Source organism: Oculina patagonica, chromosome 9, assembly GCF_052425735.1.
Source record: "Oculina patagonica isolate OP01 chromosome 9, crgOcupat, whole genome shotgun sequence".
Taxonomy (NCBI): Eukaryota; Metazoa; Cnidaria; class Anthozoa; order Scleractinia; family Oculinidae; genus Oculina; species Oculina patagonica.
The window spans coordinates 4523700-4546600 of record NC_135766.1 but is presented as its reverse complement, the minus strand read 5'-3'; the positions used below and the strand labels follow the sequence as shown (position 1 = coordinate 4546600).

At 39.7% G+C, this 22901-nt stretch overlaps 1 pseudogene; it reads left to right on the top strand.

The window, feature by feature from the left end:
• The first annotated feature begins 7419 nt into the window (after positions 1-7419).
• LOC144664895 (uncharacterized) lies at positions 7420-8995 on the top strand (annotated as a pseudogene).
• Positions 8996-22901: the final 13906 nt, after the last annotated feature.

Here is a 22901-nt window from a genome sequence, read left to right as displayed (position 1 = left end):
ATCGACTAATCAGAGCGCGCACTTTACTTACACAATGTACTATAAAGAGTTTTGGTGAATAGCCAATTACGTATTGGTAGCATCCTGAATAGATCGCCTCTGCTCAAAAGAATGAACGCTTTGTTCAGGCCTATAAAGGCGAGATGTGTATCTAGTGCTGTTCTTAACACTATCCATGCAGTTGGCATACAGGTAACCTCTTAAAACGGCAGCAGTACTGCGAGTCAGGTCATTTGCTATCAGCAAGTATCTGCAGTCTGTGTCAAACGATGCGCGCAAAGAGCTCGCCAACGATGCTTAACAGTAAGATGCCGCGGCACTTCCTTTCAATCGTTGCGATCCCGCTTACTCCCAGGCGAGTATCTGACGACACGGTGACACCTGTGGTACACCCACCCCTTTGCGTACAAGTCGGTGCGACGAAATTAGATCAGAGATAAGCTGGATAAGCTGGATAAGCTGGATAAGCGGCAGACAGTTTTTATCATTATTATTTTATTTTTCAATGCAGCATACAGTAATTAACAAAACCTCCATAAAGGTAAAATTACAGTTTAAGGGTACTTAAATTTTGTAAATAAAAATTTACGTATAATTGACATGGGTGTTTATTACACCGGACATTCTGATTGGTCAATAAACTTGACGTGTCCGATGAAAAAAAATGTACATGCAGTTGCGTTCATAACCTCTTCATTCTTAAAAATCACGCACTGTCAAGATATAAAATGTAATAAAACATAAAACAAAACGAAACTTCCTACTTTAACCCTATTCAGACTGAGGGGGGGGGGGGGGCTTTTGAGGCCCGCGCTGACTTTGAACTTTTATAACTTTGTAAAGATTTAACCAAACGCTGCCAAACTTTCTGTGTTTTCCTAAAATTTATCTGGCAACAATTTAGTAGGGCTGAATGATGTGTCAGGAACTTGAAATCACCATGGCAACGGCATTTTGACAGGCATGTTTTCCCAAATTTGTAATTTTGCGTGTTTCTGTTACTAAAAATCAACTTAAATGGAATTAGTTTTACATTTTTACGGGTTTAAAGCACATTTTTATTCATTTTGAGTACTTTGCAGTGATTTTGGGGGGTTTTCTGGCATTTTGGAAAATTTTTGAAATCCAGGATGGCGGATCCAAGATTGCGGCTGTTTTGACATCATGATGTAATTGTCACGTGATGTGACGTCACCATCCCACGTGACGTATACCAAAAGAAAGAGTTTCGGACGTACTATACATCCTATATGTTTCATGGTGATTGCTTAAACCCCCCGGTCTAAGAAGGTCCAAAAAAGCCCGGTCTGAATAGGGTTGATGTGTAAAGTAACACCGAGAGAGAACCAAGTTGTCTTGACATTTTGTCGTCTAAGGTTAATGATTTATCTTCTAATAAAATGTAATCACAGTTAGCTTGTACCTTGCGTGATCACCTCATATCACGCTTTAAAATATTTGGTATAGAAAACGTCGAACTTATACTGGTAAAAAATTAGTATACGTAATTGAACTACATGCTGTCCAATTTGGAAATAATTTGATGAAAAAAATTCCAAGGGCAGCCAAAATTGGACGAGGCCGTAGGCCGAGGCCAATTTGGCTGTCAGAGGAATTTTTTGAATCTAATTATTTCCAAATTGGACAAGCATATAGTCCGGTTACATATTAATTATATAGCTTGTAGTCAGTCAATCCAGCGTAAACAATAAACTTTTTTATATGTCCAGAACGGGAAAAACATTCAACAATAGTAGGCATAACACAGCACATGCAGCTCACTCAAAGCATTGTATCACAAATAAAACTTAAACAAAACAGTGCAACAGTTTATTCACCTGAGTTTGCGAAGCTTGCTACAAAGTGAGTGAAAACACTGCATCAATCAATGAAAGTCGTAAACAAAGTGTCCGAAGAGCTTTACAACTTCTTGAATCTGACATACTCCTTTCCACTATTTCGTTCATACCTCATGGCCGTCTTTTCTTTTCGAATTTCAGCATAAAACGACAAAGAATTGCATCTAGCTCGTGGCGATGAATATCTGACAGATTTCTTGCTTCGCTTCGCTGCACTTACGTTCACCCAAGTTTTGTACTATTAGAGGTGTTTTGCTCTTAGTTTTTGCTTCTTAGTGTAGCTAGCTCCTCTTCTGACAACGTAGAAAAAAAAAAAAAAAAAAAAGAACACCTGAGAAATGTAAAAACCGCGGCAAAAGGTTCAAGAATTGCCAATCACGTCTGGTCCAACAATCACGCGATTGACTTTGATAATGCATCTGTCATTGACAAAGGCGGCTTTAGAACAAGAAAAACGTTGGAAGCGTGGCATTCGAAGCTAACTCCCAATGCGGATAACAATTCCTGTCCTCTACCTGGACAGTACAACATTCTTTTTAACAAATATTCTTAGTTATTAGCATTTTTATTTCGCAACTTCACACACTGCATATTTTACCTTTTTACATTTTACCCGTCGAAGGCTGTAGTTCAAACAGCCGAAAGCTTGTATTTTTAAAGTTTTTAAGTCAGAGATCGTTTCAAATTTTATAATAGAAAATTTCTGTTTGTTGTTACTATTGTTGAAAAGCTCAAAAGGAATGGAAAAACGTAGCAAACTTGCCTTAAAAATTCCGCCATTGTCGACTAACAATGCGACAAGTTTCCCGTGCTGACGCTATGCTTAATGCTAATTGGCTGATATCCGTCACATGTCGTTTTTCCTTCGATTTGATTGGCTGAGACAAAACTGTCCAATTTTTCTTAAATTGGACAGTTTGTGCATTTTACCTGAAAGTTCTAATTGAAACTATCCAAATTTAATCCCAAATTGGACAGTTCTCAGAAATTAAGGAAAAATAGCTGCGCTGACAATATAGGATTTACTGACAGCTATATAATTAGAATAAAAACCTCGTTTGAATTCTAACGAAGTCCTCTTGTGATTCTTTAGATTCGTTTTTCAAAATGTATTATTTAACCCACGAAAAACGCACGCACGCCATCCTTTTTTGCAAAATCGAAATCATTTTTATGTTAAAACTTGCGTTTTAAGCTTAATTTTCTTTAAATTACGTATACCGTTCTTACGATGCCCCATGTCAGGCGTAAAATTACACTGATTGTGGCTAGTCAGGAACGCTGCCGATTTCGTAATATTCTTAACATGTGTTTTGAGCTTGAGGTTTTTTTATGTAATTATTCATGAAGATGTTGTATAGAAATAATACAGCACAATTTACGTTTTTTTACGGCAGCACACAAGTGTCTTAACTTAAAATCCATACGTTCTTAACACCGGTGTAAAGGGGGGGGGGGTGGGGGGTATTCTAATGTTATAATTAAGACAAGAGTCGAGTTGGCCTGAGCTGCTGTGACATCCCCCCAAACACCTCCCCCCCCCGTCCCCTGTTCTTTGGACGAGGAGTTGAAATACTCATCTAAGTTTGCAAAATTAACAAACTTTGTGCGCAACAAGGTCTTGTATATACTGAGATTCCTGATGATGCATTGTTGCATGAGTTTATACAGGAAATGCATCGACTATTACATCTTTTCCTTCGCTTAATCGACTATTTCTCCTTGTTGCTTCTGGACTAAGTTTAGTGTCATATTTTAAGCGTAATGCTCGTGGGGTCGGGTAAGTAAAAATACAGGATAAAATAGAAAATATAAAATAGAATAAAAAATATGTACAACTTAAAACAGAACTTAAACAACTTAAATTGAAGTTGAAAGTAAAGTAAATCTATAGGCATATATGAGTATTAAGAGCAAGAGTAAATTTGAGATAAAATGTTGGCCCAAAGTAATGAAACATCCCGAAGGTAATACTAAGAAGACAAGTTACAGTATAGAAGTGCTGGCTTTGCGAGCAAATAAGTTCATGATTTCTAATTATCTTCTGCCGGAGCTACAGTGTAAAGTCTTAAGAAGCAGTCATCTCTTTTTCACCGGATCAAATCCTCCCTCTCTATTGATTGCCGGTACATCTTGAAATTTCCATACTGACACTCTCTCGATAGGATTACATCATTAGAATGGAAAAGAATTTAAAAGCTGAAACGTTTCTTTCGAGCGGTAAGGAGAGTGATTTTTTCAACTTATTTTCAGACTAAAGTAGTAAGTACAGTTGAACACCGCTAACTCGAACTCTGAAGGGAAACAGAAAAAAAGTTCGCGTTAGCGGGGTTTTCGAGTTAACCGAGTAGAAATGACTGAAAACGGGTCCAAGGGAAATAGAAGTTAGTTCGAGTTAGAGGGGTTGTTCGAGTTATCCGAGTTCGAGTTACCGGCATTTGTTTGTTTAGAGATACTTATTATATTAGGAAAAATCTTATGAAGCAGGTCAAGAAAAATTCACCCGCCAATTTTAGTTGTACTGAGGTTATTTTCAGTGGTCAGTCGGTGCCACAGTGACACCTTTCGCAATCTGGTGTACCAGCAATCTTATAGATATTTAACAATTATTCTTTGAAATCGAGGTGATACGTGGTAGAATATTCACCGAGATTTCAAAGAATAATTGTTTTAGTATATACACACGATGTGATCTCAACAACAAGCGATCTCAAAGTTTTCAGAAGGAAACCATTAAAGTCGATTTAATTGACCTCTCAATTCATGCGTGGAAAACATACATATAAGCGGCACTAACCGACATGCGCGAAACAGTTTACAGAATCTTCAAACATGGCAAATCTAGTTAATATTCGATAAAATCCTCGTCACAATCTAGCAAAATGGTTCTTTAACACCACTCAAACCTGCAATCTGATCAAAAACCTGCTTGCAAAACATTTTGACCGTTGAATCAAAGCTTTTGAAGTTCACTTGAATTGAAAATTGAAAGAGCAGTTGGCGAAGGATCCACCTGAAAGTTTAGATTATAAGCTTACTGAATGTCTGCAGAACTGTGGTGAAAACTGGATGTTTTCTTGCACAAAGACTTTTTCCTGAATATTTGTGGAGAATCTTGGTTGAATAACAGTTGATGTTGCTGCCGATAAATCTGCGGTATTCATTTCTGCCGATGCCGGGCGAAGAGCGACTTGACGGTAAACAATTGTTTATCGTTTTAGTACTCGAGTTGTTTGGACATTGTGCTGCAAATTGCGAAATATGTAGTCTTATCTTACTTTGAAAACCTTCAGGCCAAATTTCTTAGCCTTTTTTTGTCTTTTCTTGTTCCACCATCTTCTTGTATTCTTAGTATTTGCGATTCAGAAACGCCGGCGAAACGCGAGTTTACGCCGGCCATTTTGTTTCAGTTTGGATCAAGCATCATTCACTCCGTAGGGAGTGAATAATGCTCATTATCCCGAGATAGCGAACCAATCAGATTGCTTGAAACGCCAAGATCACTGAGTCTGTATATACTAAATATTATTATGAAATGTTTACTAAGAAAAATGTCAACAATCACATCGCGAAGTAATTACCCGCCATTTTCAAGCTGTGCTACACTAAGGCTATTTACAATGGAATTAGTCACTGCCACAGTAACGGAGCTTACAACTGGGTGGTGGACCCAACTTGTAGATGAAGTAAGAGCCGCAGTTCTTCACTTGAATGGCGCGCACTTTATTATTATTACACATCTGCCCAAAGCAGACTGTTTTAGTGACTATACCATCAGACACTGCAGGATGACTGCCATCTAACCAGCCAGGAAAGTCTGCATCACATTTTTTCCCTGATGGACGTGAGATCGCCATTTTTGTCCCTGCCGCTCCTTGAAAACGATACCAGCCAGCGAGGTCATCGTCGCATTTAGTAACAGAACCCGACTGGTAGGTTTCTTTTCTTTCTGCATCGGACAGCGTTTGGTAGTTTACACATACATCAGCTAAAAAATAAAACGCCAATTAGTAAGTTGTCTTTTGAGGTAAATTATGATAATATACAAAACATATGTACGGCGATCGAAAGCGCCACAATAAGAAAGAAATTAGCTAACTTTGGTCGCGAAGAAGACTCTCGAATAGGTATCATTTCGCGTTTATTATAAACAATTCTTGGATAAGGTTTTTGTGATATCCTGAATAATAAAGGTCGAGGTAAGTGCTATCACGCCGAAGGCTGCGGCTGATAACACTTACCGAGATCTTGATTATTCCGGATATCACAAAAACCGATCTAATAATTGTTTAATTATACATTGTTTTTCTGGTAAAAAACAACGAAAAACGATTTCAACACTTCTACTAATTTCTACTTGTCGTCCTGCTTCTGAATGTTTTATTCTCAAGGTATTCGTGGAAAAATTCTTTCCCAATTTTTGACGGTCATTTTGTGTTTGACTTCATAGTCCAGCAATTTTTAAATTTAGGTCAATTTATTGCCCGGTTGAAGAAGCGAATCGACGAACTATGAATTTCCTTTGCTGTCAGATGTCTCCCACATTGCTTATGGAAATCATGCATTGCGCGCAGATTATTCACTAATCTGTAGATTGCGCTGATTCTCAGAATTAACTGCAGGCTCTTAGTGTCAGATAGTGTCTACAATGTAAAATAATAATGGTTAACACACTCTGTGTAAATACAATTTAGCATTTTATAGTAAACTTGATGGTTTTACCACATACAAAATAAAAGTCTCTTGCTTTTTTTCTATCAAGAGAAACCAAACATTGAACTTTTTATAACCAAAACAAAACAGGAGATATCCACATTTCTTATAAGATTAAATTTAGAAATACAGTTAACAATAAATACAAGCGAAAATAATGAACGACGTTTCGGTGACATCCTGGCACCATTTTCAAGTTAAAATTCATATGCGAAAGAAAGTTATTTATACTAAGATAAAGGTGTGATAATGAATAAATTAAGATAAAAATAAATGTTCAATGTTTATGTTCATTAATGAGAACAATGTCCGTTCAAGTCTAAACAAATACCTTCGCGCGAATTGAGTCCGACTGAGTGTTTACTTAAGGCTCGGTTTCTTCATGCGAATCCACAACATTTCGTGTATTAAGCAATCGAACTTTCCCTGACATTTCTTTAAAATCTTTAAATTGTTGGTCAGGTCGCCAACTTTATCAATTCGGTGTTCATTTTGAAGGTGTTTTCCAATGGCTGAAAATCGGTGTTTCTCAATGCGCTTATAAAGGTGACGGCTGGTGTAACCGACGTATTCTGCATCGCACAGATCACATACATAGTTATAAACAACGCACTGCTGATTTATTACAGGTGGTTTTGACTCCTGTAATTTGAGATCATCGCCAACTTTTCGGCTTCTAAAAACTGGCTGCAGTTTGTGGTCAAGTTTGTTACTCAAGTCCGAGAGGTGTTTCTTTACTATGTCCGCTGATTTCTGGTCCTTGAACGGCAGGACAATGCGGTAGATATTCTCTGTTTGAGGCGTCGATCGTGTGTCTTGTGACATCATTGAATTAACGAAATGGGTGATGGTGGAGTTGACAAGAGAATCTGGGTACTTGCGATTAGAAAACATCACATTTTCCTTCGCTGACGAGATTCGCAAACTGAGCTTCAATGAAACTGACATCCTTGTATCTTATGATGTCTCTTCTCTATTTACGAACGTCCCACTATAAGAAACCATCGAGATCCTTGCTGAAAAAGCTTTTGTTGATAACTGGTTCAACAATACACACAACCTAAACATCAGCAAGTGGATTTAATTGAACTGTTGTCAGTAGCAACAAAGGAACAGCTATTCCAATTTAACGGTCAACTCTACCAACAAATTGACGGAGTAGCGATGGGGTCTCCTCTGGGTCCCCTTATGGCTAATACTTTTCTTTGTTCCATCGAAGAAAAGCTACAGAACGAGAACAAGTTGCCAGACTTCTACAGACGCTACGTAGATGATACACTAGCCACAGTGAAAGACATACAAACCGCAGAAGCCTTTCTGAAGACTTTGAACAACTGTCATCCATCTATATCCTTCACCATGGAGATCGCGTCAAATGGTAAGCTGCCATTTGTGGGCATTGAGGTATGCAAGAAGGGCTGCAAGCTGATAACAAGTGTTTACCGTAAGCCAACAAACACTGGTCTGCTCTTACACCACCAAAGTCACGTCGACAACCTCTACAAAAGATCTTTAGTTAAAACCATGCTAAACCGTGCTTACCGCCTCATCAACATGGGAACTATTCACAACAGAATGCGAACGCCTTAAACTGATGTTTTCTAATCTCAAGTACCCAGATTCTCTTGTCAACTCCACCATCACCCATTTCGTTAATTCAGTGATGTCACAAGACACACGATCGACGCCTCAAACAGAGAATATCTACCGCATTGTCCTGCCGTTCAAGGACCAGAAATCAGCGGACATAGTAAAGAAACACCTCTCGGACTTGAGTAACAAACTTGACCACAAACTGCAGCCAGTTTTTAGAAGCCGAAAAGTTGGCGATGATCTCAAATTACAGGAGTCAAAACCACCTGTAATAAATCAACAGTGCGTTGTTTATAACTATGTATGTGATCTGTGCGATGCAGAATACGTCGGTTACACCAGCCGTCACCTTTATAAGCGCATTGAGGAACACCGATTTTCAGCCATTGGAAAACACCTTCAAAATGAACACCGAATTGATAAAGTTGGCGACCTGACCAACAATTTTAAGATCTTAAAGAAATGTCAGGGAAAGTTCGATTGCTTAATACACGAAATGTTGTGGATTCGCATGAAGAAACCGAGCCTTAACACTCAGTCGGACTCAATTCGCGCGAAGGTATTTGTTTAGACTTGAACGGGCATTGTTCTCATTAATGAACATAAACATTGAACATTTATTTTTATCTTAATTTATTCATTATCACACCTTTATCTTAGTATAAATAACTTTCTTTCGCATATGAATTTTAACTTGAAAATGGTGCCAGGATGTCACCGAAACGTCGTTCATTATTTTCGCTTGTATTTATTGTTAACTGTATATCCACATTTATTTCCGAAAAAGTTGGAAACGGAGTTTTCGCCCAGAAAAAAGGATAAAATGTTTTTCGTCCACACTATCGTGTTCATATAGTTTTAAATAATTTCACCGTCCAGACCAATCAGGATAAATTTGGAAAGGGAACTGTGCATCGATCTTTGATGAATGGTAAAGCATATGTACATTACTAGAGCCCACACAATAAATTCAAATAAGGTTTTTGTCGACGCAGAGGATAACGTTGATTAAAAAATAAATATCATTTTCTATTTTAACTTTTGAACGTATAATGGGGGTGGGGTGGGGGAGATTGCTACACCCTAAAGATGATTTTTCGTAATTTTGAAAAGAGGATTTACTCTTTGATGCTTAAGCATTCAGTAGCTTCTAGTTTTACGATTTCTTTAATTTTTTTATTCCTTAACTGATCAAACCAGAATGATTCTGGTTTGATATTTGCATCAGTTTCCTTTATTGTCAGACTTTCTAAGAGCCCGTTAAACTCAAGATAGCTGATCGAAAATGTAGAGAAAGTCTTGTAGAGTAAGCTAGGGGCTTTCTATTCAGTGCCAATTAATTTCACTGCACATTAATAGAACGAGACCATCGGGTGCCAGGGGGGGGGGGGGGGGGTTCCATGCACTCAATACAATTGTGCTTAAAATCCGTAAAAAAGGTAAAAAAAATTATTGCATTAAAGCTAATTTTCATTAAAATAAACACGAAAATTACAAATTTGGGAAAACATGCCTATCAAAATGCTGTTGCCATGGTGATGTGAAGTTCCTTACACAATATCCTATCCTACCAAATTATTCCAGATAAATTTCAGATAAAATTAGAAAGTTTGGCAAGGTTTAGCTGAATCTTGAAAAGGTTATAAGCGTTCAAAGTCAGCGCGAGCCTCAAAAGCCTCCCCGGTCTGAATTGGGTTAATTTTCGACATTGTTAATTAAAATCACACTATTTTACTCAGCGCACTGTTAGTTTCAGACAACTTTATTTTCAGCAAACTTACATGTTATTTTCCTTTCCGTCAGAGTCAGTCAACACTTCGTGGTTTAACATTGATTTATAAATGTCGATATTCGTCAATGTATCGATCGTTATCTCCCAGGGGGTAGCTCACTTCTTCTGCTTTCCTTATGCAAAATGTCCATCGCCTTTCGGTCTTCACCTAAATAGATATTTACAGACCCCCTTGGACGAGCGGAAATGACTTGTATCTTCCAAATTTGAGCCCACCAGCTCGTCTCTTTGTACCAGATATATCCGCTTAGTTCTACTGGAATATGTCCGACCGTAAATATTTTTTGGCAATATTTTTTGCCCAGGGACCGCCAGCCGGTCGTGTTTGTTGTTTTTCTCTTGCTTGAATACGACTGTTGGTTTAAAAATGGTTTACAGCTTGCGCACTACAACTGATAACCTGTTACACCAGTGATGTCATAGTGGAGACAGCTTCATCCGTACTCGTAAATAACTTTGTTGGTATGACCAGTTAGAATATGGTTTCGGATATTAAACCTCGAGAGTACGGATAAAACAGGGACACTGCGTCATGCGGCGGCGGCGATTATGACATCACAATACCCCAGGTGACGTCATAGTCCCCCCAGGGGTGGCATCATCATCAACATCTAAAAATACATCCCACAATCGTCGTTTTTTGCGGTGGAATTCATCAAGATGACGAGATCACCATCTAAAAATAAAATATTCCTCTCAATCATTGGTTTTTGTGGTTAAGTGTGATGCAGTGACGTCACTTACGCCCCTATGACGTCACCGTTTAAAAATAGAAAATGACATCATCTCGGGGTGTAAGAGCGTCTTTCATCTTGTTTATTGTCGCAAAATAAAATAATATTTTGATATAAATTAAAGAATCTGCATTCAAAAGTCTTTGTTAAAGGCACAATTATCGGTATATTTAAACTTTGTGGAGCAGCCGACCGAAAAGTCATGGGAGCGATTATTTCTCGTTTCCATTCTAACTCGGGCAATAGTTCGAATATAATGTATGCAGGTTGGCGCAATATTTTGCTGTCAAAGACCAAAGTCACATTTTCATAGTCCCGCATATTTCGATCATCTCTGGTAAGTTTTTGCTTCTAGTCCAAACTAAAATTAAATAACTTCGTGATCCTCAATCAACTAACGCCAAGATTTATTGCACGCAAATTCGAATCAACTAGAACTAGTAATTAGTTAACGAAATCAACAGTTCACTGATACTTTTTTGTTTAACGAAATTACCTTTGTAAAGTTCAATGATGTCATAGTTTAATGTTCTATTCCGTGGAGGTTGCGGTTTTCAGCATAACACAGTACAGGCAGGAGTATTTATTTTGGTCAAAGTTTTTAGCTTTGTAAATATGCAAGTTGTCTTGTCGCATACATTTAGTACTGCTAACATTTAATACTGTTACCTTAGTGAATTCATTCTTAGTGTGAAAAGAAAAGATGGCCAAGACTATGAACCATCGAGCCTTCGTGGGTTGTTCTCAAGTTTTAACCGGTATTTAAGAGAACGCAAGTACTCAGCGAGTATTATCGAATTAAGACTGTGTTTGATCAAGCAAGAAAATGTCTGGAAGCTCGCAGCAAACAACTGAAATAAGAAGGCAAAGGGAACAAACCCAACGCAGCGGAAGCTTTGACTGATGTGGAGGAAAACATGCTTTTCGAAAAGAATTTACTGGGAATCTCAAATGCCGAAGCTTTGCTAAACACACTCTGGCTTTTCAATTCAGTGCATTTTGGTTTGAGAGGCTGTGAAGAACATCGGCAGATGACTTGGGGCGAGGAGAATTTCACATGGAAGCCGAAGGAACTGAATACCTAGAGTATTCTGAACGTCAAACGAAAACTAGAACGGGAGCTGAACCTCGAAATGTCAGAGCTGTTAAACCGAAGGCTTTCGCAGCACCAAACGGTCCACCTGAAAGAGATCCAGTTGCCGTTTACAAAATTTATTCCGAAAAGAGACCTGACGCGATGAATAAACCTGATGCGCCATTCTATCTCGGAATAAATTACACAAAAAGTCCTTCATCGAAAAAACTGTGGTTTAAATCAAGTGCAATGGGTCAGAACAAATTGAATAGTCTGATGAAAACCATGGCGGAAAAAGGAGGCCTTTCAAGTAAACGACTGACTAATCACAGCGCTCGAAAACGCATGGTACAAAACCTAAACGACAGCGACATACCTCCCAGTCACATTATGCAGCTCTTAGGCCACAAAAATGTCCGAAGTATTAACAATTATAGCCACATTTCCCAACAACAGCAAAAAAAAAAAAACATGTCAAGGATACTGAGTGCCACCTCGACTGAATCTTCTGCAAAAGTTCATCGAGCATTGGCTACAGAGAGTGAAGCTGAAACTCTGTCTTGTAGTTTTCAATCGTCAAGCAGCCCAACATTGCCTGGAGCAAGTGTATTTAGCGGAGCCGTGTTTCATGGAGGACAGAGGACACTTTAACATTTCTATAAACACAGTAAGTCAGTCGCCTGATGCGTACTCAGCAACAAGAAAGCACACCTTCAAGCGTGTTAAACGTATTTTAGATTATTCGGACGAAGATAGCCCTCCCTTGCAATAGCACGGTTACGTATTCTTAGTTCTTATTTCTATATTTCATTCTTGTACTTGTTAAGTGAAAAACTCTTGATATCCGATTTCTTATCCAATTAGAACAATTGTGACCCACCACGGGAAAACAGTGAAAAAGGTGAACGCACGGACACGCGTGTCATGGCACGGCACTCTAAGCGTGTCACACATCGCACGGATATGCGCATATTTAATAGGTAAAACAAAGAATGGCACGGTTGATATTGTTTCGCACGCTAAAGCTTTTATCTAAGAGAAGTGTGCTATTTGGCACGCTTAACGAGCGATATGACACGCGTGCGAAAGGACACGCGTGCGATATGGCGCGCACGCGTGCGATAAGACACGCTTCCCAAACCAGCCTTCGTTTGTAACTTTTACATCCGTTTAACTTCTTATGGCACGAACGGGTCGAAGCTATCTAAAGAAAAACATGCTTTTCAATTTTTATTATCATACTAAGACAAACAAGCTCGCATAACTTACGTACTTACCCGATGAACGTGCATAACAGTTAGCTAATTCCAGATCGTACGAGGTTTATGCATAAGAAGAAAATAAAACTTCGATTGAAACCACGATATTTAATTGTGCTTTAAAAATATAGATTGCTCGCAAGAATTCAGTTCATCGAAATCTGTTGATTGCAAGTAAACTTCGCAAGCGATTTGTAAACCCACGCAAAATTAAAGAACAATCGATCGCGAAGCTCGCTGCTCAATCTTCGCGCTCGATCGCTAGCTATTACTAGTAGCTCGCCGCCCGAACTACACGCTCAAACGATCGCTTTTTTGTGTTCGTTCCACGGATTTAAAAGAAAAAAGAGAGAATGCTTACAGTCCATTAATCCCTTCCCGATTATCTGCCTTGGGCGGGAAGAGTAGTCATTTTCCCGTTTCCTGACCAGCCCATGCGCGGCCGCGAAACACTGGGACCAAGGACTATTTTGTCAACATGGCGGGTCAGTCGGCGGGTGAAAGGTAACGACAACGTTTGTGACAATAAATTTGGCTTTAGTTTCTAACGTAAGCCTTCGCTGGTTTTATCTCCGATTTTCTGTCGTTTACTTTGAAATTGATACTCAATTAAAAAGCTCGATTCGTCGAAAATCTGCGATTCAATGTTTGTTTGTTTCGAAAGTCGGCTTATATGGCTGCCGCTACAACTATGCTTATTGAGCAACGACCTTGCAAAAGTTGTACGTGTGATAGTTTTACAAGACGAGAGAACAGTAAGTTAAACTTTTCTCTTGGACACGGCTAGCGTGTCATTTTGCACACTTGAATTGCGCGCTAATTGACACGCTGGCGTGCCATTTCGCACAGTACAGTGCTCGACACGGAACATTGTTCGATTAGACACGCGCCTTTGTTTTTATCGTGCGATACTAACAAAAGAAAATTTTTAATAAGGCGTGCCTTCTGACACGCTGCTCGGAAGCCGGCGTGTCATTTTGCACACTGCCTATTGTTTAGCGTGCCATTTTGGCGTGCCCGTGCGTTCACCTTTTTCACTGTTTTCCCGTGGAGGGTCACAATTTTAAGACACGAGAATAATCTCATGAAATGTCTTTTTTCAACGACTTTGTTGTTATCATCATTTTGTAAATTAGCGTACTTTCATTTTGTGTGCTTGTACCAGGGTTTTATAACAATAAAAAAAACAGTTCAGCGTGGAAAAATCTCTCTATTTATAAAATAAACAAATTACAGCATGGAAAGTGCTCTGTACGGTGTTTACGCACTCGTTGTTTTGTATCAGAAATTCCACTCGTTCGATTTCTGATACAAAACAACTCGTGCGTAAACACCGTACGCGCGCACTTTCCATGAAGTAATCTATATTTCCGTGCTTTCGGTCAAGAGGGATCTCGATTCGTGCTCGCATATAGAACAAAGTATACAGTTATCTTCCCAAAAGCACTTCGGGCATTTCATGATCGCAGTATCATATACATTGGAACCCTCACAGTGTTCACATGGAGAACTAGCTTTTCTCTGAATTACATTTTCGAAATCGCTATTCTCGGCTTCTTTATCACTGTCGCTCTCGCTCCCTTGAGATTCCTCATCTCCACTACCCTTCTCAGAAGCTGTTCCCTCCTCTTCACAACTGCCAGTTGAGTTATTGTCGTCCTTCTCTTCCTCTTTATCACGATAGGCTTGTTCTTTTTGTAGTATATCGCTTAGAACTTTCTTATTCTTTATCAAACGCTTATTAACTCCCAGCTCTGCCAGTCCCTCTGAAAAGCTATTGACTGCGCGGGGTTTGGCTACATCATCGTTATGTGGAAGTAGCACATACTCGACCAGTTCTGAAATGTTTGTTCTTGGTATTATGCGTTGATTTCGGAGTATTTGTCCGCGTGGTGTCCAAAACAAGATATCTTTGGAGGTGGCCATGCTATGCAGCAGTTCAGAAGCATATTTTCTAGACACAGCTTGGGAAAGATTATTTAACACATCTTTTATCCGGGTTCCTCGTCATCGCTCTCGTCATCAGAGGTTGTGCTATCTTCTTGTCCGCTTTCCTCCTCTTCATCGTCCCAGGTTATCTTTCTCTTCGTATTGACCAGCACTCGTTAAAAGCAAGATATAAATGATCAATTTTAAGGGTGTAGCTATGCTCTTATAACATGAGAAGTCCCAAACTACTTATAACAGGGGTCAATAATTCTTGAATAAAGCCTCCACCCTCTTTCTTTGTCTTGAAGGAAACATTTGGTTCAACGAGGTTGACTAGAGCATCCTTGTAGGGTATCACTTTACGCTTATCTTCTTCAGAGATTGGTATGTTTTCCATGAGAACGTTATAAATAAGTTGCACTGATGCGTGCATCTGTTGTGGAGTGGCTGTCTTAAGAAGAAACTGCCGTTGATGAGAAGGACAGTCAGCTAAAAGTTGAAGAAAACCTCGATTGCTCTTTACTACACGAGACATGATTATAGAATGAACTAATGTTAGTAAAATAAATCCTTTTATTGTTGGTGTGGAGGAGGTTAACAATAGAACTGAGGAGGAGAAGGAGGAGGAGGATAAAAATAGAATTGAGGAGGAGGAGGAGGAGGAGGAGGAGGAGGAGGAGGAGGAGGAGGAGGAGGAGGAGGAGGAGGGGGAGGATTACAATAGAATTGAGGAGGAGGAAGAGAAAAAGGAGGAGGATAACAATAGAATTGAGGAGGAGGAAGAGGAGGAGGAGGATTACAATAGAATTGAGGAGGAGGAGGAGGAGGAAGAGGAGGAGGAAGAGGATTACAATAGAATTGAGGAGTAGTAGGAGAAGAAGGAGGAGGATAACAATAGAATTGAGGAGGAGGAAGAGGAGGAGGAGGAGAAACAATAGAATTGAGGAGGAGGAGGAGAAACAATAGAATTGATGATGAGGAGGAGGAGGATTACAATAGAATTGAGGAGGAGTAAGAGAAGAAGGAGGAGGATAACAATAGAATTGAGAAGGAGGAAGAGGAGAAGGAGGAGAAACAATAGAATTGAGGAGGAGGAGGAGGAGGAGGAGGAGGAGAAACAATAGAATTGATGAGGAGAAGAAGAAACAATAGAATTGAGGAGGAGGAAGAGGAGGAGAAACAATAGAATTGATGAGGAGGAGAAGAAACAAAAGAATTGAGGAGGAGGAGGAGGAGGAGGAGGAGGAGGAGGAAGAGGAGGAGAAACAATAGAATTGATGAGGAGGAGAAGAAACAATAGAATTGAGGAGGAGGAGGAGGAGGAGGAGGAGGAGGAGAAGAAGAAGGAGGTAGAGAATAATAGAACTAGAGGCGTACCGTAGTTAAAGAATAGAAATGTAATGGACGAGGTCTATATAATTGCGAAACATTTCACAGAAATTCAGTTCTCGTTGAGTTGTGAGCGAATTGGCATGAGATGGTCCTGTCCTATTTGTCAAAAGGATTTTTAAAGAAAATATAATATGCAAAGACACATGAGCAGTAAACATAGTACTTCCGGTTTTCCTCCATTTCAAGCTATGTCGATTTCTCGAGAAAAGTGTCAGCGGTTTCACTTGGGGCATCCGTTTACCTGTATGGTGGCGGGAATGACAGGTTCGGGCAAGACGCTCTGGGTTAAATCTTTGTTGCAACAAACTCACAAGACAATTCACCTACCCCCAGAGAGGATTGTTTGGTGCTATTCTCAGTGGCAACCGGCCTACAGCGAGTTGTTGATGACGATACCTAGAATTGAATTTAACAAGGGTATCCCTGAGACCTTAGAACACGATTCTTACTTTTATGTGAATAAACGAAACTTGATTGTCATCGACGACCAAATGATCGAAGCCGGAAGTAATAACCGAGTTGTGAACCTGTTTACTAAAGGATCGCATCATCGCAACTTGAGTGTCATTTACATTGTGCAAAACCTCTTCCATCAAGGCAAAGGCACTCGAAGCATCAGCTTAAACAGCCATGACTTGGTCCTTTTCAAAACCCCCCGCGACAAACTGTAGATTTTGACTCTAGCAAAACAAATGTATCCTGGAAAACTGCTTGATTTATGAAACAGTACGAAGACGCGGTACAGAGACCATTTGGTTATCTGTTTGTTGATCTTAAACCAACCACTCAGGACAGTTGCAGATTGCGAACGAACGTATTACCTGGCGAAGAACGATTCGATAAAGGCCAAGTAGAAGGTAACGATTCTAAGAAACTAGTGCAATATCTTAAGCAGCAAAACTTGATGACTCTCCCGGTAATTTCGGAAATGCAGAACAATATGGATGGCTTTCTCTCCCGTGGGGACCTTGCAGAAGACGAAAAAGCAAGGCAATACATGCAGCTGCAAAACAGGTTTTTGACATACAAACACCAGCTCAATTCTATACCAGAAGCAACCCAAGAGCAGAAACAAATATCTACCGCAGGCAACTTACCAACAGTGCCAATCCCCCTTCAAGAATCACTGGTAACAATATACCAGCAGCTCCTGTTCAAACGCCAAACCAACAAGTAATTACTTCCATGGCAACTTCCACTCCCTTTCCTCCTTCCCCTCCTCCATCGATCTTGACCCCTTCTCCCACGGTGGAATCATTATCTCCGCCTAAAAAAGCGGAAACGACCTCAAATCCGATTCAAAAATTACTGGGATGATGAACCGAAAAGGCCTTCAAGACGCTCCCGGCGAATACATAAAAACTCGCCTTACATATCTTCCAAAGGACAAGAAGAGGATTATTAAATTAAATCATTGTTATGTCATGTTGAACGATCGAAATAAAAGTTTATTTTACTTACAATCTGTGTGTTTAGTGTCTTATTATTAACCAAAAACTCGTGTTTATATCCGAGGTCACTGAAGCGCGTTCACTCTATTGTTTTTATTAATATTTTTCGATTGGCCATGCTTTGTTCACTGGAGCACATCGAGTCTTTACCATTATTTTAAAAACAATTACCGGTATGTTAGCAGTACTAAATGTATGCGACAAGACAACTTGCATAATTACAAAGCTAAAAACTTTGACCGAAATAAATACTCCTGCCTGTACTGTGTTATGCTGAAAACCGCAACCTCCACGGAATAGAAAATTAAACTATGACATCATTGAACTTTACAAAGGTAATTTCGTTAAACAAAAAAGTACCAGTGAACTGTTGATTTCGTTAACTAATTACTAGGTTTAGTTGATGCGAATTTGCGTGCAATAAATCTTGGCGTTAGTTGATTGAGGATCACGAAGTTATTTAATTTTAGTTTGGACTAGAAGCAAAAACTTACCAGAGATGATCGAAATATGCGGGACTATGAAAATGTGACTTTGGTCTTTGACAGCAAAATATTGCGCCAACCTGCATACATTATATTCGAACTATTGCCCGAGTTAGAATAAAAACGAGAAATAATCGCTCCCATGACTTTTAGGTCGGCTGCTCCACAAAGCTTAAATATACCGATAATTTTTCCTTTAAAAAAGACTTCTGAATGCAGATTCTTTAATTTATATCAAAATATTACTTTATTTTGCGACAATAAACAAGATGAAGGACGCTCTTACACCCCGAGATGATGTCATTTTCTATTTTTAAACAGTGACGTCATAGGGGCGTAAGTGACGTCACTGCATCACACTTAACCACAAAAACCAATGATTGAGAGGAATATTCTATTTTTAGGTGGTGATATCATCATTTTGATGAATTCCACCGCAAAAAGCGACGATTGTGCGATGTACTTTTAGATGGTGATGATGATATCACCCCTGGGGGAACTATGACGTCACCTGGGGGTATTGTGATGTCATTACCGTCGCCGCCGCATGACGCATTTTCCCTGTGTTATCCCAACTCTCGAGTGTTATTTTTGTCTTGTTGTTGCTGTTAATTTGTTTGTAGTTTTGTTCCAATTTAGTCTCGTGAATGCGCAGGTTGCTGTAGAAATTATTACGTAGAGCACCAAATAACGTATCAAACATTCGCGTTAAAAAAATGAATGTAAATACAACTTTTTGAAAATTCACGTTAATTTTATGACGCGTAGATGTTGTTCGCATTGTTAAAATGCTGCCTTATATTCCAATAATAAGTGATCTACAATTAATCACTGTACCAAATTTCCTTAACTTTTGGCGCGCCGACGAAAACATATTGGCCAACATTATTTAAATGAGGAGAATCGACCAAAATTCGACTGTTTACCTACAGATCTTTAGATCTTTTGCGTAATTAAAACTTAGCAGTTGTTCACTTGTTTTTTCATTTACAGTTTTGGTAAACAACACAAGCTCTTGACTCGTCTTCTTCATCGGCTTCCCAAAGAATAGCAATCCCGAATAAACCCACACCAGTCCTCGGCGGCTTTACTATCCTGTCATCGCCGGCCAAGTTTTAAACGACGGGAAAAAGATGCACGTAGAAAGATCGGGTTGAAGGATATATAGTTGCTGTGCACGTAGCACTGAAAAGCGTTGTAATCATTTTTAGCGGATTATTTTGTTTCAATTTTTATTGACTAGGACTCGAAGTTTTTTCCTTCTCACGAAGTTTACTTCAAACAATATCCAGTTTTCATCCATTGTATTATAGTCCGGCGGCTTAGCTCCTGAATTGTGCGATTTTTGATACAAGCACCAAACTTTGCAGGATTACAAGCATTCGCCTACTAATCAATTCTTAATATAGTGCCAACGCCAATTTCCTATTTTCAGCTAGTAAACAGCAATTTAAGTGTCAGCCGAGAGGCCACCCTGCCCCTTCCCCACAAAGTATTTCTTCTTGTACTTTTATAAACCTTTTATTGTTGATTTTTATTCATAAATACAGATATGAATGCTTTTAATTAGGCTTACAATTGTTATTTTTTACCATCTGTTTGATACCAATAATTTAATAGGAAATTATTGTATGGGAAAAGATTTTTCGTTTCCCGCCCTCTGCTCCCTCGCGTCTTTCGTTTTGCGCTAGCGTCCAGGTCTCTCGATGGGTGAACCGTTCGCTAACAGAAGAAAAATAGTATACCATTCTCACTCATTAATTATGCCGCTCATTGTCCGGCGTGGATAAGGTATGGGGAAAGATAGGGGAGGGGGAGAAGGGGAGGTGGGAGGGTAGAAAATTCGCCCGGACTTCCCGGCTTGCGTATCTCTTTCGAAATGCCCCGAAACTAAGCAAAGGGATCTTTAAATACGGCGATTGTGCACGTGGTGATTAAGCATTACCTAACACAACTATCTATAAACAAATGGGGTTATGTAATCCACGCACTTCTGAATTCCGCGTCATAATTATGAATGAGAATAGTATACCATTCTCACTCATTAATTATGCCGCTCATTGTCCGGCGTGGATTGATTGATTATTGATTGTGGATAAGGTATGGGGAAAGATTGTGGCCTTCGGCTGCTCACGCACCTTGCTGCTTCAGTACAAACTCAAAAGATCTTCACATTTATAGGAAAGAGTACCCCAAAAATACACCTTCTCCCCAAAACTCAAAAATCCCCTCAAACCCCAACCGGTATGCGAGAGGCCCGGCCAGGCTAGTGGGGTTACTTCCCTACATTCGATCGTGGCTTATAATGAGAGTAGGAGATTCAAGAAAAAACTCCTTCAAGAAATCGCCAATACCTAAGGCGGGCAGATTAAAACCATTGTTGTTACAGAAAGGAAAACGTAAGACAACAAACGAAAAATGAACAAAAGGGAAAAAACCCCACTAGCCGAGCCGGACCAGGAATCCGTCGTAAACGGATTATAGGGCGTAACTGAGATTACCCTTCTGATCGCGACAAGGCCAGTGGAGGGGGTGGACTGTTTAAAATTATTTTTTTTTTATAATATTTTGAATTTTAATTTTAAAACTTCTAGCTTGGGGAAAAATAAAGGATAAACATCACTTCCATATATCCCACGTTGTTCGTGTCTTAACGTGGATAAAACATTAAACTCCGTGGATGAAAACGGCCAACCGGCGAGCTTTGAAAATTTAAACACTGAACCTACAGAGATACACAGATCCATAAAACAAACATGCGTGATACCTGTCCAATAAAGTTCCGCACTGGGATGGGTTACGTAACAAACCTTACGTAATCAACTCGTAAACACTTTAAACCTAAGCTCATTTACACTCTTACTGACACCAGTAAGCTCTGAAACAAATGTCCATCAATCGGCAACTACTTGATTTTCTTGACATGCAAGCAAAACAATTCCAGTCAGATATACCGTAACGAAACACTTAGCACACTAACAGTTAAAATACAGGGTGCCCCCCCCGGAATGGTCGATACATGATTGTTGCCAAATACCCACAATACACAGTTCAAACTTTAAACAAAACCGACACAAGGCTCCTGCCAACTAAGCTCGACCCACGAGCCAACCTTTAGACTAAAACCGACACGACGTGTAACAAATTGTGCTAAACGCAAGAGCAAACATTGAGCAACGTAAAGCCGACACACGGCATCTGACAGTTTCTGCTCGACACACGACACACGGCATCTGCAAATTTCAGCTCGACACACGAGCGAACGTTTTAGCTGCAGCCGACATACGGCCTCTGCCAGTCTCTGCTCGACACACGAGCAAACGGTTAAGCTATTACCAGCCGACACCCGGCGTCTGCCAGTGCCTGCTCGAAACACGAGCGAACGTTTTAGCTACAACAGCCGACACACGGTGTCTACCAATCTCTGCTCGACACACGAGCGAACGTGTTATAGCTACTACAGCCGACCGGTCAGCCGACACACGGCGCCGGCGTCTACCAATCTCTGCTCGACACACGAGCGAACGTTTTAGCTACTACAGCCGACACACGGCGTTTGCCAATCTTTGCTCGACACACGAGCGAACGTAAGCTACTACAGCCGTAACACATATGGTAATAAATTGCTATAAACAGAACTACATAGATATAAAACACACTACGGGATAAACAAACGGATAAGCAAGCGAAAAAGAAAAACACATAAAAATGTTTTAAAATACCGAGTAAACTATTGCTGTACGCGTTGTCCCGCTACTCCGGCATGATGTGGAACTTGCGAAGCGGCAGAGAATGGACATGCAGTGTAAGTCTTCTAGTTAAACAGCAGAGGCAGGGTAGGTACAGCCATGAACTTGAGAAAATAACGAAACAAACTAAAGCACGTGGTTGGGCTTCGGCGACGTAGCGCGAGAGTATAAGAAAATTCGCCCGGACTTCCCGGCTTGCGTATCTCTTTCGAAATGCCCCGAAACTAAGCAAAGGGATCTTTAAATACGGCGATTGTGCACTACCTAACACAACTATCTATAAACAAATGGGGTTATGTAATCCACGCACTTCTGAATTCCGCGTCATAATTATGAATGAGAATAGGGAAATATAGGGCTGTGAACAGTCTAAACTACAGCATTTCATTCCAAATTTTGTATGTGCGCATTGGTATCACTACCTGGCATAACAGTATTTTTTTTAAAAAAAAAAACAGATAAATATTTCAAACAAATATTTCACGAAATTTCATTGATTTTAACCCTATCCAGACCGGGAGGGGCGGAAAGTGCCCGCGCTGACTTTGAACGCTTATAACTTTTTCAAGATTCAACCAAACGCTACCAAACTTTGCGAGTTAATCTAAAATTTATCTGCAAATAATTTGGTAGGGTAAGTTGTTGTGTCAGGAACTTGACGTCACCATGGCAATGGCATTTTGACAGGCATGTTTTTCCAATTTTGTAATTTTCATGTTTTTATTAATGAAAAATTATTTTAATGCAATTTAATTTCATCCTTTTACAGTTTTAAGCACAGTTTTATTGACTTTGAGTACTTTGCAGTAATTTTGGGCGGTTTTATGACGTTTTGGAAAAAATTCGAAATCCAAGATGGCGGATCCAAGA